Raw genomic sequence first — 15,270 nt, 5'->3', positions numbered from 1 at the left:
ACCCCAAGGGACCATAGTCCTTAATATGTGATTCCCTTGATACGTGTACTCACTCCTGATCAAAAGGATTTTTAACAATCTGACAGATAGACAAGAAATTGATCCTATAAGGGCTTCGTTTTTATCAAATGAGGTACAGCACGCTAAAAATTGGAGAAACAAAATTTTATAGTCAGATGCACTTCACAAATGATGAGCAATAAATGACTTTACAATTTTAATCTAATATTTGAAACGAAAACTTAATTTTACGAAGGGGAAAACTGAAACTGAGTCTAATCATTTAATACTAAGGTAGCATTTCATGTCAGGTTTTGTTGATTTCCAGCACTTTAAACTAGGGGTGACTTTATGCTTTACTTAACAGGTTGTAGAATTTCACATTCTATATTGCACATATGGTTTTCTAATAAAAGATGAATATCCAAAGTTAAATCTTTCATCCTTAATCCCCAGTTTCGTTAATGTTCAGATAGCCTTACTGCTACTGCTGTGTTGGCCTGACCGATATACACTGCTGGCCATTAAAATTGCTACACCACGAAGATGATGTGCTACAGACGCGAAATTTAACCGACAGGAAGAAGATGCTGTGATATGCAAATGATTAGTTTTTCAGAGCATTCACACAAGGTTGGCGCCAGTGGCGACACCTACAATGTGCTGACATGAGGAAAGTTTCCAACCGATTTCTCATACGCAAACTGCAGTTTGAAACGTTCCCTTAGAAATATTATACATGACTGTGCTTAAACTGACACACAATATTTTTAGCGCAACGCAATCTGACTTTTAATAATCCCTACAAAAGAATGTCCCTGACTAACAATAACCTATACCTTTTATGAATCACTTATCTCACAAAAATCTTCGTTACTCGAACTACTGCAATACAGCAAGCGCCAATACTGCCAGCTAAATAAAAGATTCTAACTACTGAAGACACTAACTACTGATAGGCATAGTTAGCAAATGAAAGATTTTGATGGAGAACAAGCAATGTATTTACCTTAATAGTGTTCAAAAGTCATAATATATATATATATATATATATATATATATATATATATATATATATATATATATATATATATCAGTCCATGATATCCAATATTACAAATTTACTCTTTCTGATGGACACACATCCAGATCATCCGCTCTCAAAATTCCGCCATCTCTCTCTCCACATCCACCACTGCTGGCGGCTCACCTCCAACAGCGCAACGCTACGCGCTGTTAACAGCCAACAGCTCAACACTACAATAGCGAATATTACAACAATGCCACCCAGCCACAGACTGCACACAGCACAGCCAGTGATTTTCATAGAGAGCGCTACGTGGCGTTACCAATATAAAAACCTAAACAGCCTATTTATATAGCCGCCATGCACCCCACAAAAAATTTTACAAATTGTTTTGGGCAGTGGCCAATACATACTTGAAAAAAAATTTCATAATTAGTATAACAAAGATATCAAATGCACACACTTATTGATATGCTGTCAGTCAAAAGCTAAAATTTCCTCACAGTCCATGAAGACAGTTCTGATCATTCATCACAGTAAAATTGCAGTGTTTTTCTTTCTCAAAATGTGAGCAGTAAAAGAAAATGCACACGAAAGTAGTGGATTTCCATGCAGTCTTGAAGAAGTAGTGTTGTCCTTCCAATGGAAAGATAATGCTGACTCTTGACATGCAGAAAGGTAATGGGCCACAACAGAGCAAACCCACAGCAGAGTCAGTCGAAGTTTTGAAGCATATTGGTAGGTAGGTCATCACAGAGCAGACCCACTGTAGTCCTGGTAGAGATTATGGTATTGGTGGGACCCACTGCTGTCCTTGTAGAAATAATGGTATTGGTGGGCCATCAAAGATGCAGACCCACTGTAGTCCTTGTAGAGATAATGGTATTGGTGGGCCATCAACGATGCAGACCCACTGTAGTCCTTGTAGAGACAGCCAGCAGCCATCTGTTGCGACTGTGCAGGTGCACAATCACCATCGAAGAGTCTTGCGGAGAATATAGCAAGTCTATAAACCACCATTTGTGCACTCACAAAGTTTTTGGAAGTGTCCTTAGAACCAGCAATGCTGTTAGCCAGTCCCTTGCTGAATTATCAATGCACGTGCAAATGCTACCAGTCCCCTTTTTTTTCTCGCATATTCTGCGTGTACTGTGACCAACAAAAACGTGTGCAGTGAAATGAAAGTTAATTTTAAGAACTGGGGTCTAATTATAAATTTACAACTTAAGAATACAATTACAAAGGTACAAAATACATCATTAAAGAACATAACAATACAGATAACAGTTGAAGTAGTACAAGCTTTACAAAAGAATAGAAATAAACAGATACATCAGTGTTACAGGAATTATGACATAAGTAAATAATATAAAATAATGAGAATAGTTTTCGAAACATTTATTTCACACATGAGCATTGAAACAGAACAGAATTAATAATTTCTAAACATATTTACAAAGTAAATAAGATATTATTAACGCAAATTATATTTGAGGATAACAGTATTCCTCATCATAGTGAATGTAGCTTAGTACTAGAAAAATTCTACAACATAAATCTTATTAGGTAAACACATAAAGACAGGAAAAACACAAATTCACATAGTGTAATAACACAAAAGTACAGGACAGGGTTTGTTTTCAGTGTGACATTTGGTACTGCAGTCCAACCCTAAACTTCATTTCGTAGATGTTTCCTCTTATTTCATTTTTTTTATACCTTGTCAATGCATTACTTCCTATTCATCACAACTCATTCTCTCATATAGCCTACCCCCTCTTAAGCTAACTTAAATCTACTGAGCTCAGATGCAAACTAAGGGACGAGGCAATGCAGCAACACACAACAAATTAACACAAACAGCAATGACAAAAAATACAAATTGGCAAAGCTACCAGCAGTAAATCTAAATTAGCAAAGCAATTGCAATATTACAACTAATATAAGACACTGTGCAGCAAACAAGAAAAATAAATCAGTAGTAAAACTGGCTTAACGGAGAAATACAAAGTGAAATTCAGTAACACTATGCCTGGCAAGCAGCAGCAGCAAATGCAATAACTTATATCTAAACATGACAAAGCTCAAGTAGAAAAAATAGTACACTAAAGACAACAGTGCAGATAAGGGACATGTCTATTCACATCTTAATGTCTTTGTAATTAAAGTGGTGCAACACAACTTATTCTACAAAAAATATTACCAAGTACTTGAAAAGAAAATTATGTATGCAGTTACTGTTATTAGTCCCTTCTTATTGTTCTTTCCTTTCCAAGTGCTCCTTTTTCGAAGAATGTGGTTCATAAAATTATTATTTAATATATCTGTTGACAGAAAGTGTTCACATTAGCAAATGCATTTAATTTTATTTTATAAAACCAATGCTGCAACACAGCTGGAAACCACATATCAAATGAAATAAGCAACTATGTACAAAGTAAAGCACAAGAACATCATTCAATAGCCATGTGGCATTTCATAAGAAGTAAAAAAATCACTCATCTAGAAAGACAGTAGTCATGATCAGGTGTGTAGACATAAACTGTTTCTCATCATTTCATTAGGCATTTCAGTAAATATCAGAAAGTACGATATGTTTCCAAGTAATGAGCGTGTCGTATTTTCAATGCTTTCTACAAAGAAATGTCAATAGCGAGGATAATGGCCTCTTTTTTTCTCCACCTGTACCTCTGAAAGGCACACACTAATGGCTTTTTTTCCAGGCGACTGTCGTGCAGCTGGGTGCTTACAGTGCATTACGTCAAGGTGAGCGACCTTCCTTACCGAAATATTTACATCAGTTTCCGCTACAGTGACAGTTTTATACAAATAAAATTTCACAGGTCGAAATATTTGTGTTACAAATCTGTAGAAACAAAATCCCATAAATATAACAGTGTCCAAAAAATTTTCCACGGCATTGTGATACATTAACGCATTTACACACATTTCATAACTCTTAAAGTACGATTCTTGGTTTCCAACATCCTTTTTCACAAATCAGAGTCCCTAACCACTACTCATTATTCCTTACCTTATTACACATACACATATTCATCAACACTTCTTCAATATTTCATCATAATAAATATGTAGCATAATCAAATTCCTCATATAGCAGCAGCTTATTGATCATTAACATGCCTCAACAGCAAAACACGTATCGTCGTCGTAGTAATAACATCATAACACCTCAGTCAAATCTCAAAATTGTCGTAGCTTCCTCCAATAATTTCAAAACCTAAAGAAATTCTCTGCTCATTTCAATTCTACTTCAAACGTACTATCAAAATCATGATCCCATACCAAATACATCATTCAAAGCTCTCATAGTATCACAATGGTTCCAAAAAATATATGAACAGTTCACAAAGTGCATACAAAATACAATTTCATAAGTGTGAAGTTATCCAACTGTGTAATTACGTAAACATGTGTCACTGACATAGTAAAAAGAATGTTTGTTTCTCTGTTAAATAGTCAGATAGCTGTGTAATTCTGTGTTAGAGAAATATGGTACCGATGTGTAAAGTTGTATAAGCAAATACCATATTAGCTAGTGCTCCTTGTGCTTGCCAAACACATGGTACACAAAGTAAGTGTGTACCCCCTGAGGATTAATGTAATTATACCCTCAGGTGTTACAGATTACAGCAATGGAATGAAATGTATCACAGAAAACTTTCTTTGTAATTCAAAAATCTTTAAAAATAAATGTTTTAAGTACAAAATTAATCACTCAAATACATGTACTGACGAGCTAAATTGTGCATCTTGCTGTAAGATAATTCTGTGGAAGTGTCATAGTTATTGTCTGCCGAAAGCTAAGTTCTGCAGAAGTCAATGTACTCACCTCATCATAAACAAAAGTGAAATACTTTGTGAATAGATATCGTACTTATTATGCTTATTGCCATGATGAAGAAAGTACTGTACTGTAACGTATTGTTGCGCTACGGAAAAGGCTGTCTCATTGTAGCTATACCACAAAAGTTACTACTAAAACAAGTTTTACTTTTCAGAAGAATTCAGAAAACCTGTGCAAAATAAAACAGATACACTGCAAAAGCAACAATGTAAATTGTCACTCACTAGTAATGTCGTGATATAATCGTGTAGCTGTCACATAAACTAACCACTGTGTCATCTGGTATCTGTCAGAAAGTACTTTAAATCCAGAATGTATTTTCAAGTAAACCAAAATTTTGCATTAAAATCTCATTAACAGTACCTGTATATGTTCTAAGTATGTAAGCCTTATAGTCATTACGTAATTGTGCAACTAACAAGCAAGAATGTACACACACAATAACACTGTGTCATCCGTTCACTATAACAATGCATTCGTAATTACTTGTCTAAATATGTTCCCTAGGTTCTAGACTGGATAGTTTATTTTAAAACATAGTTGCATGTTATTAGTTTCTAAGTGTGACAAAAAGTACTAGTAACGTGAAGTGAAAAATTTTATAGCAAAGACTAAGTTAAAAAGCAGATTATCGTTCAATAAGCGGTTTTACATGTAGAGTGTGGTGCAATCCTCTACTCTTCATAGTACTCAGAGTTTGAACTTGAATGGAATTATCATGCAGTATACGTCGGTAAAGAGTATTGGAATTTTTGTCAAGGTTAGCGTGTATGTTATTTTTCACTGAGCCAGCCAGCGCATATGGCTGCCTGCAGTGCGAGTCATTGTCTGTCTCTTTGTTGGCGGGCGTCGTTATTGGGATTAGGAGATCTAACTTCTACAAATTCACCTTGTCAAGAGGGCCCTGCCCTGTTTGAATCCCGCCAGTTCTGATGCAATTCAGGTCTGTCGTTACGATAATATCGTCTGTCGTCATGTCGGTAATTTCTGTAATTAATTTCTTGTAGGTCACGTGTTGGAGAACCTCTCCCTGAGTCGTAACTGCGCAGAGGACCGTTCTGTCTGAAGTTATTCTCTCTCCCTTGATAGTAATTATTTTGGTTCCCATATTGTCTGTTTCTCTGATTGTCTCTGTGATAATCATTACCGCGGAGAGGTGATCTATCCCTGTAATTATTACTACTCTGCCAACGGGTGGTGTCTGTATTGGTCACGATTTACGTTGTAAGAATAGCCTTGTCGTGTCCAGTTATTATTTCTTTCATCGCAGAATTGTGACGGATGTGACCTGTAATTGTTGTGTGCCTGTTTTTGCGTCAAGCGATTGTCAGTGTCAATTTCCAATTGTTGTAACAGTCCCTGAAAAGCTTCAATGTCGTCTTTGCAACGTCCTGCCAGAATAATATGTCATAAATGTTCAGGCAATTTGATTAAGCAAATGCGGATGAGTTCTGAGGGGCTGTAAGGGTTTGACAAGTTCTGATTCTTGTGCGACATGTCTTCAAAATATTTCACAAGACTGGAAAATTCAGATTGTTCGAAATGTTTCATCATTATGATGCTATGTTTTACTCGGTCTTGTGTAGCTTGAGACCAATATGCTGAGAGGAAGGCATGATAAAATTCTCCTTCTCTGTAACAGTCGTGAATGACCGATCACATTCTTACAGCTGGCTCATTCTCTGTAGCCACACATAAATTCTAATCTGTGCTCCAATGACCAGTTGGGAGGAAAACAATGAGAAAATTGATGAAGCCATGCTTGTGGATGAATGTCGTTGCCAGAGTTCTTAAATGTTTTGAATTTACATGTAGTAATGAACAGCTTATAGTCAAAATCATCGTGTCGGCGAATCGCATATCGGTCATTGTTACGTCGTGTCGGCGGCTCCATCTCAAAATTCGGTGTACCTTGCCAATTTCTTTCATAATTTCCGAAGTGCCCTGTGTTATTGTTTTTTGGCTGTTCCGTATTTCTAAGTCCCTCTTCCCGTACTGGAGCGCGAGTGTCCTCTGAAATATGTAATTCTTGTATTACCTGTGTCAACTGATCTTGTACTTCCCGGATTTCTCTTTGGTGTTGCGTATTAATTTGATTCTGATTTTGTTTGAATTTCCTAATTTGTTCGTACTCTTCTGTATCATTAAAGACTACCAGTCTTGTGTCATTCAGATTATCATCTACCTTCGTAGATAAATTATTTAGCTGATCCGAAAGTTCGACTACTTTCTCTGATAATGAGCTAATTTCCTCCATGTGTCTTTCTGAACCAATTTTCAGAGTATCTACTGTGTCCTTTAAGTTTTCCTGAGTGTTTGGAAGTAGCGTAACCGAATTGGTAGATGCAACCGAGTCAATTTTAGCCCGCAAGGTCTCGTGATTTTCATGAACAATAGTTTGCAGTTCTTTAATGCTTCGTGATTCTGTAATGCATTTTCATGCAGCAAAAAAATAGGTTGAAAATGCTCACAAATTTGTGTTTTTACGTCATTACAGACTGTTTGACATTTAGATTTGATGTTAAGTAACTCAGTAGTTAAATCTTCACGTGTTTATTCAAGCATGGTGTCTAACCTTTGAAGATTTTGTTCCATTGTGTCCAACGTTTTAAGGTTTTGTTCCATTGTGTCTAACATTTGAAGATTTTGTTCCAGTGTGTCTAACTGTTGCTGCGTTTGTCTCTGATTTTGTTTCATTTGTTGCATTAGTTGCAATAATAATATATTTGTGTTTGGAATCTGTTCCTCTATGCTTTTCGGCAGTGCATTTGCACCGTCAACATTCACATTTTGACAAGCAGAAAATGTGTCTTGACTTATTTGAGAAAACGGTGAGGACGCAAAACCTGAATCTACAGTATTTGCGAGATTGTGTCCTGTCATTTCGGATTCCTGAGGCGAGCTGTTGCCGACCGATCGATCGATAATGCTTCCCCGTTCACTAATTGTTTCACTGTCTACGCCATTATTTGCCGCCCACTCCATTTCCCTATGCACAATTACCAAATTACCACTCTGAATGTCTGTTAATTCATTGCACAGTGGTACTGACAAGCTATGCTCGTAGTCACTATTATTTCTCAGTTTACTTTAGAGCCTAGTGTTACGTTTTTCACACGCCATTATTGTCACAATATTTCACAATTTGAAGAGCAAAAATAAGAAAACACATTAACATAGCACTGAAAATAATATCTAGTTAATTGCAAGCGCCGCTGCGAAATACTTGGTGCAAATCTACATGCATGCCACAACTGTTTTACCGTACAACAATGAAAAACTACAACTACAAAGGAAATTCTCTCTATAATTACGCGTTAGCAATAAACAATAGCTACACTAATTACACAAACTACAAGAAAATATCAGATGATTTCAGTGAGGTATCCTCGGCTAAGGGTCGACATATGAAACGTCCCCTTAGAAAACTTAATGAATTACTGTGCCGATAAACCTCTTACATTATTTGCTTCTCAGACAGCTGAGCAAAACTGAACGTACTCAGACATTTCTATCTTTACCTATTCTGGTCAACAATAAACTGACACACAATAGTTTTAGCGCAACGCAATCTGACTTTCAAAAATCCCTACAACAGAATGGCCCTGACCAACAATAACCTATACCTTTCATTAATCACTTACCTCACAAAAATCTTCGTTACTCGAACTACTGCAATACAGCGAGCGCCAATACTGTCAGCTAAATAAAAGATTCTAACTACTGAAGGCACTAACTACTGATAGGCATAGTTAGCAAATGAAAGATTTTGATAGAGAACAAGCAATGTATTTACCTTAATAGTGTTCAAAAGTCATAATATATATATCAGTCCATGATATCTAATATTACAAATTTACTCTTTCTGATGGACACACATCCAGATCATCCGCTCTCAAAATTCCGCCATTTCTCTCTCCACATCCACCACTGCTGGCGGCTCACCTCCAACTGCGCAACGCTATGCGCTGTTAACAGCCAACAGCCCAACACTACAATAGCGAATATTAAAACAATGCCATCCAGCCACAGACTGCACACAGCACAGCCAGTGATTTTCATACAAAGCGCTCCGTGGCGTTACTAATATAAAAACCTAAACAGGCTACTTACAAGAAACTTCCTGGCAGATTAAAACTGTGTGCCCGACCGAGACTCGAAATCGGGACCTTTGCCTTTCGCGGGCAAGTGCTCTACCATCTGAGCTACCGAAGCACGACTCGCGCCCGGAATTCACAGCTTTACTTCTGCCAGTATCTCGTCTCCTACCTTCCAAACTTTACAGAAGCTCTCCTGCGAACCTTGCAGAACTAGCACTCCTGAAAGAAAGGATATAGCGGATACATGGCTTAGCCACAGCCTGGGGGATGTTTCCAGAATGAGATTTTCACTCTGCAGCGGAGTGTGCGCTGATATGAAACTTCCTGGCAGATTAAAACTGTGAGCCCGACCGAGACTCGAACTCGGGACCTTTGCCTTTCGCGGGCAAGTGCTCTACCATCTGAGCACACTCCGCTGCAGAGTGAAAATCTCACTCTTAAATTTTGGCTTCACTGATGAATAAAACTTCTGATTTTCTATTGGTGTTATAAAACGTAGGTCTGTTGTAGTTACTCTTTAATTTTTTTGCAAGTTAATCTGATTGTTGGCAGTATAAGAGATTTTGCACCAAGCTTTGTAACTGTTAGTAATGGGCTTCAAGGACACTATTGATATGCAGTTTAATCAAATTGATCAAATAATACATACACTCCTCTCCACCCCACCACCACCCTAGGATAATATCATGGAATTTCCCTAGCTGGCACATGGGTCCCTACCACCTCCCCAACGCCTCCCCCTCTCCCTCCGCAACCAGCCCTATTGGTATGAATTTCCAACTTTGGCAGAATTTCGAATTTTGGTAGGGAATTCGAAAGTGGTGGCATTTCAATAATGGCGGTAATTTGTTTGTTACAAGGCTGTGCTGTCGTCCAATGCCACCCTCAACTTGGTAATTTGCGGGGAATTCGAAATGGTGGTTCCCTTTCTGAGACTCAAACCTCGATCTTTCTGAGTGGAAAACCCAATTACACCATTCTCCCCCTCTCCCCCCAACATGGTGAAACAGTGCAGATATAGGAGAGGAAAAGGTTAGGTTCTTGTACTTCATTTATGTTGGTTGGGAAACTGAAGTAAAGGTCGATCCTTGTTAAGTAATTATTCATAAAGATAGGTCCTAATTACACAACTACATGCACAGCGCTACACAGGCTGGCAATACAGCTCAGAAATTGAAGATATCATACAACTGGTATTATGCTGCTGGGAAAATAATTTCACAATACCACTAGAAACTGGTGGCAGACGTACTAAAACTCTACATAGGATGATCCCTTCACCTACAGGCTGGCAGAAAGAAGGTTGGAGTATAAGGCACTATCTTTATTTTTGGGGCGAATTGATGAGACATTGGTGTTGGAGAGAGAGGAGTTTAATAAGTGTATTACCTTGTACGTACACAACTGAGAACAGTGTCTATTGAAGTTTAACATCAGAGTTGGCTACAGACGTCTCCCACTGCATTGCTCGACACTCACCCTGCCGTCCATGTGCTCGAAATTCAGGAAGGCCAACACACGCTACAACAACTGATAGAAATAGCTTCGCTGTTCTAATAACGCGTCGAAATCGTTGTGGAAAAAATCGACACTCGTAAACAATGGGTTATAATGCAGCACATGTACTGCCACAATAACCTACCTCGAAAGATAACAGCAGGGGAGAGTGGCGGTCACGGACTAACCACGTCCAGCCAGTCTTACCTGCCCCTACTACACCTCATCCCTTCCTCTCCTCCTATTCCATCTTGTTGCTGATGGACGATGAAGAGATCCATCTGGTGGCAGTGATATACTGCCTCCAGTGCTGGAAATCAATAAATCACAGTTCAATGCTTCCTGCAACCTGTTGAACGTATTTCTAGGAAAGACTCCCCCGCCCCTGGAACAACAACGAAATTTCAGAGAACTCTCCAGAACGGATTTTCAAATGTCTGCTGTACCGCTTCTGCTTGCATGCATACAAACCACCCCGGCAGGTAGGCATGCATGGCCATAATCAGAGGTCCAGCTAATTGGGCAGAACTGTCGTTGTCAGTATTCACAATAGGCTGCAACGCCGGCGGAGCACGGAACAAAGCGAGATAAATGAGGGCTGGCCCTACAGCGAATTGTTCGGCTAAAGCTGCAGCTGTTGCTGCGACTGATTGCTTCCACTGGCGCACGCCGTCCTGTGAGGAAAAACACTTCACTGTAACAGTCGTACGTCAACGCAACTTTTACAAGGGAGCATCTATTAAAAAAAAAAAAAAAAGAAAAATCGCATCGACAGTAAAAGTCTTTGTTCCACAAAAATAGCTGCACTCCATTTTCTTTTAGCTTTATGAGAAAAATCGGTATAGTTTGAGAGCATTCATCATGTTATAAATATAAATTGTCACGCATAAGGATGGTTCAAATGGCTCTGAGCACTATGGGACTTAACATCTTAGGTCTTCAGTCCCCTAGAACTTAGAACTACTTAAACCTAACTAACCTAAGGATATCACACACATCCATGCCCGAGGCAGGATTCGAACCTGCGACCGTAGCAGTCGCGCGGTTCCGGACTGAGCGCCTAGAACCGCGAGACCACCGCGGCCGGCACGCATGAGGAATTACATTCTTTAAAGATGATTGAGTTATCGATGTAGAACGGCATATATACAGTCATTCTTTTATGTTTGACTGGTTCATACAATTCGCATCTTTCACGCCACCTCCCATTATTTAGTGACGTGCAAGCAAGTGAAATGAAAACTACAGCTCCACTACCAATTACAGATGGCCGAACTGCACAGGCCGAACTTCTACAGCGACACATCTGACAGGTGTTTTAACTTATCACACATCTCCTTTACATGTTCACCCTTCATAAAATAAAAAAAAATCTTCCACTATTTTGCTGCAAAAATTACCGATCACTGCAGAATGTCCGTGTTATTTCGAAACTTTCATCACAGAAAACAAAAAGCTAGAAGTCATAGGAGTGTGTGTTTATGCTCAATGATCATTTCTCTCGTCCTTGTACTTCCTTTTTTAATGACTCCAGACTATAGGATAATACTCCATAATTGAGTTACGTAAATTATTTCAAACTCCATGCATCTGGAGCTCCACCATGTATAACCACACATTTCTTCTTAACCATCTATTATATCATCTCAACACTCTCATGTCTACTATACACCAATAACGTCTGCTAACCTCCTCCACATGCACGCACCAGGAGACATCTTGTGCACTTGGATGGATGCAGTGAATAAGATTTGTGTCGAACAGTATTTGCTGAACAGCAGTTATGGACACAGCTCGCTCTGTTCCATCTTGAGATGTGGAATGTTGTGGGTATAGTACCGTCCCAATTCTGGCCAGTTCCAGATTAAACTGGCGACTCTGTTAATCGTAAATTCCGCACTATGATCGATGTGCTAGAAATATGTAGACAACCGAGCTGCATCGGTATAGGACGCTGTCTGGTATGCTTTGGTGTAATGACCAAATAGACGTACTGCAGTGTTGTCTATCTCCATTTACAGTTTAGTATATGGTACTTGCAAAGTAGTGGAGGGATGGATTAGCAATGAAACAGAAACTGGGAAGAATTCTGCTGTGTCATTGGCTGGCATTGGACTTATGGAATAACTGGTAAAATTGTTAAAATTGATCACGCTATCAACTGCAGTCCTTATTACAGTACATTGTCCCATATTGGCAGTGTCTTTTCTTTTCCATCCATCCATTGGTACACTGTTGATTATCACATAATGATTGGTCGATTGACCGTTACCACTTGCTTGAGGTGTGGAACGCTGAATATCTGCTCCTTGTTGCTGTGGAATATGGGACTGAATGTACAGGTCATCATTTCCAGACAGTTGTTTGGAGACATTTCTCAATGCTGCAGAGTCATTCTGTTTCCATATGCTGCAATACTCTCCACATTTTTGTCGATAAGAAACATCACCTCTGTGTTTTCTTTCTATCGCCCTGTGTGTTGTGGGAGCAGCATAGTTTACAGCACGTGACGCCCGGCTTTCTGTGAGAGCCGATGGATCAAAGTGTGTTAATGTTGGTTTAGCACCTGACACACACATCCTCAAAGTTGTGGTGGAAAAACAAAATGTATGGCAGTGTATAAAGCTGTAGTCATACACTGCTTGGATGTGTTACATCTGAAGAACATTATATCAAACTGCTTACGAAAGAACAACACAGGAACCCTCTCTTGTGACTGGTAGTCTGTGGTTTATGGTCTTCCTCCAGCACAGGCAACAAAATTTTACACGGGTCTGTGCGGGCGATTTCGCTCGTTGGCCACCTGCTTCAGTTGACCAGTACTTATCTGTGTATAATTGCTGATGTTCAAATGTCTTTGAGCACTATAGCACTTAACATCTGAGGTCATCAGTACCCTAGAACTTAAAACTACTTAAACCTAACTAACCTAAGGACATTACACACATCCATGCCCCTGGCAGGATTCGAACCTGCGACCGTAGCAGTCACGCGGTTCCGGACTGACGCGCCTAGAACCGCTCGGCCACCAGGTCCGCCTTATTGCTGACGTCAGCATGCAGATGGTATTTGTTCTTCGATATGATGGATGAGAAAAAAATGCCTCTGAGCACTATGGGACTCAACATCTTAGGTCATAAGTCCCCTAGAACTTAGAACTACTTAAACCTAACTAACCTAAGGACATCACACACACCCATGCCCGAGGCAGGATTCGAACCTGCGACCGTAGCAGTCCCGCGGTTCCGGACTGCAGCGCCAGAACCGCACGGCCACCGCGGCCGGCGATGGATGAGAGAGATGCTGTAGAACCTTAAAGGGTGACATTAGGAGGTTCTATTACAAGGTGTGATATGACTAGTAAAAGTTTGGATGATGATAGTTCATAGCTTTTACCTGCTCTGGATGTTACAAAATAATGATGAGGAGTGCTGTCGAACATAATAAATCACTGTATAGATGCTGATCTCTATTGGTATTTCATATGTCTGAAATGAATGGAATGTCCTTGAGCATGACAGTTTGTAATATGAACATGTGGAATGCTTTCAGACTACACTGATTTTGCTCATAAAACTGATAGAAATGGTCTGTATCTATTCTTGCGGAAACATGACTGTTTTTATTAAAGTCGTCAAAATGGCTCTGAGCACTATGCGACTTAACTTCTGAGGTCATCAGTCGCCTAGAACTTAGAACTAATTAAACCTAACTAACCTAAGGACATCACACACATCCATGCCCGAGGCAGGATTCGAGCCTGCGACCGCAGCGGTCATGCGGTTCCAGACTGAAGCGCCTTTAACCGCACGGCCACACCGGCCGGCTAAAGTCGTCACGATTGTGTGTTTAGAAATATGTATTACCATAAGCCCTTTGTTATTTCGTACTTCATAACCTCTAATCGCAAAGTAGAAACCACTTGAATTACAGCTCATTGTCGAACCTATAAAGGATTGCGTTTTTCCCGACATGTGAGTAGCTTGCATGAAACACGGTGTTCTGTGATGGCCAAATTGTTTACGAAACTAAAGCGCAAGAATCTGCTACTATTGCGAATGATAGTCAGCTGGATGTGGATTTCTTCTTCAAGTATGAGTGGCAGAAACTTTACACAGAGATTTGAAGAGGGGAGTTATGGAGGAAAAATGTCTGATGTCTGCACGCAGCTTGTATTTGGTCCTTATGTATTGGAGGAATCTTATGAGGTTTTCTACTAGGTGACATTAAGAGGTTTTATTACAACACAGGCTTTCACGATTTTTTTTTCTTTCACGTTTCGTAAACGTGATATACCGTTGCATTGGTTAAAAGGGACCTGTAATGGTGTACAAATCAACAATGTCCTCTTGAATCGAAGGCTGTTGTTGCCGAATGTAAAATGATTGTGTTTTTTCAGAAATATGAACAAGTGGCATGAAAGGCTACATTCTGTATTGTCATTTCATGTGTCTGAAATGTTTCTAATACCCTTGTGCGTGACAGTTTATTTACAGACACTGATTTGAGCATCATGGACAGTCTCAAAAGGTGCACTTCAGAGTTGAAATTCTCGCCTTTTTTTTACTGTGATGAAAGTTTTCAAATAACACAGACATTCTGCAGTGATTGGTAGTTTCTGCAGCAAAATAGTGGAACTTTTTTTCGATTTTATGCACTGTGACCATGTATAAGTTAGGGCATTGGTCAGGTGTATCGCTATAGAAGTTCGAACTCTGCAGTCTGGTCATCTGTAATTGGCGGTGGTGCTGTAGTTTCTTTCACTTTGTTAGATGTCA

This window comes from Schistocerca americana, chromosome 7 (assembly GCF_021461395.2).
Source record: "Schistocerca americana isolate TAMUIC-IGC-003095 chromosome 7, iqSchAmer2.1, whole genome shotgun sequence".
In the NCBI taxonomy this organism is placed as follows: Eukaryota; Metazoa; Arthropoda; class Insecta; order Orthoptera; family Acrididae; genus Schistocerca; species Schistocerca americana.
This window is presented reverse-complemented; position numbering follows the sequence as displayed.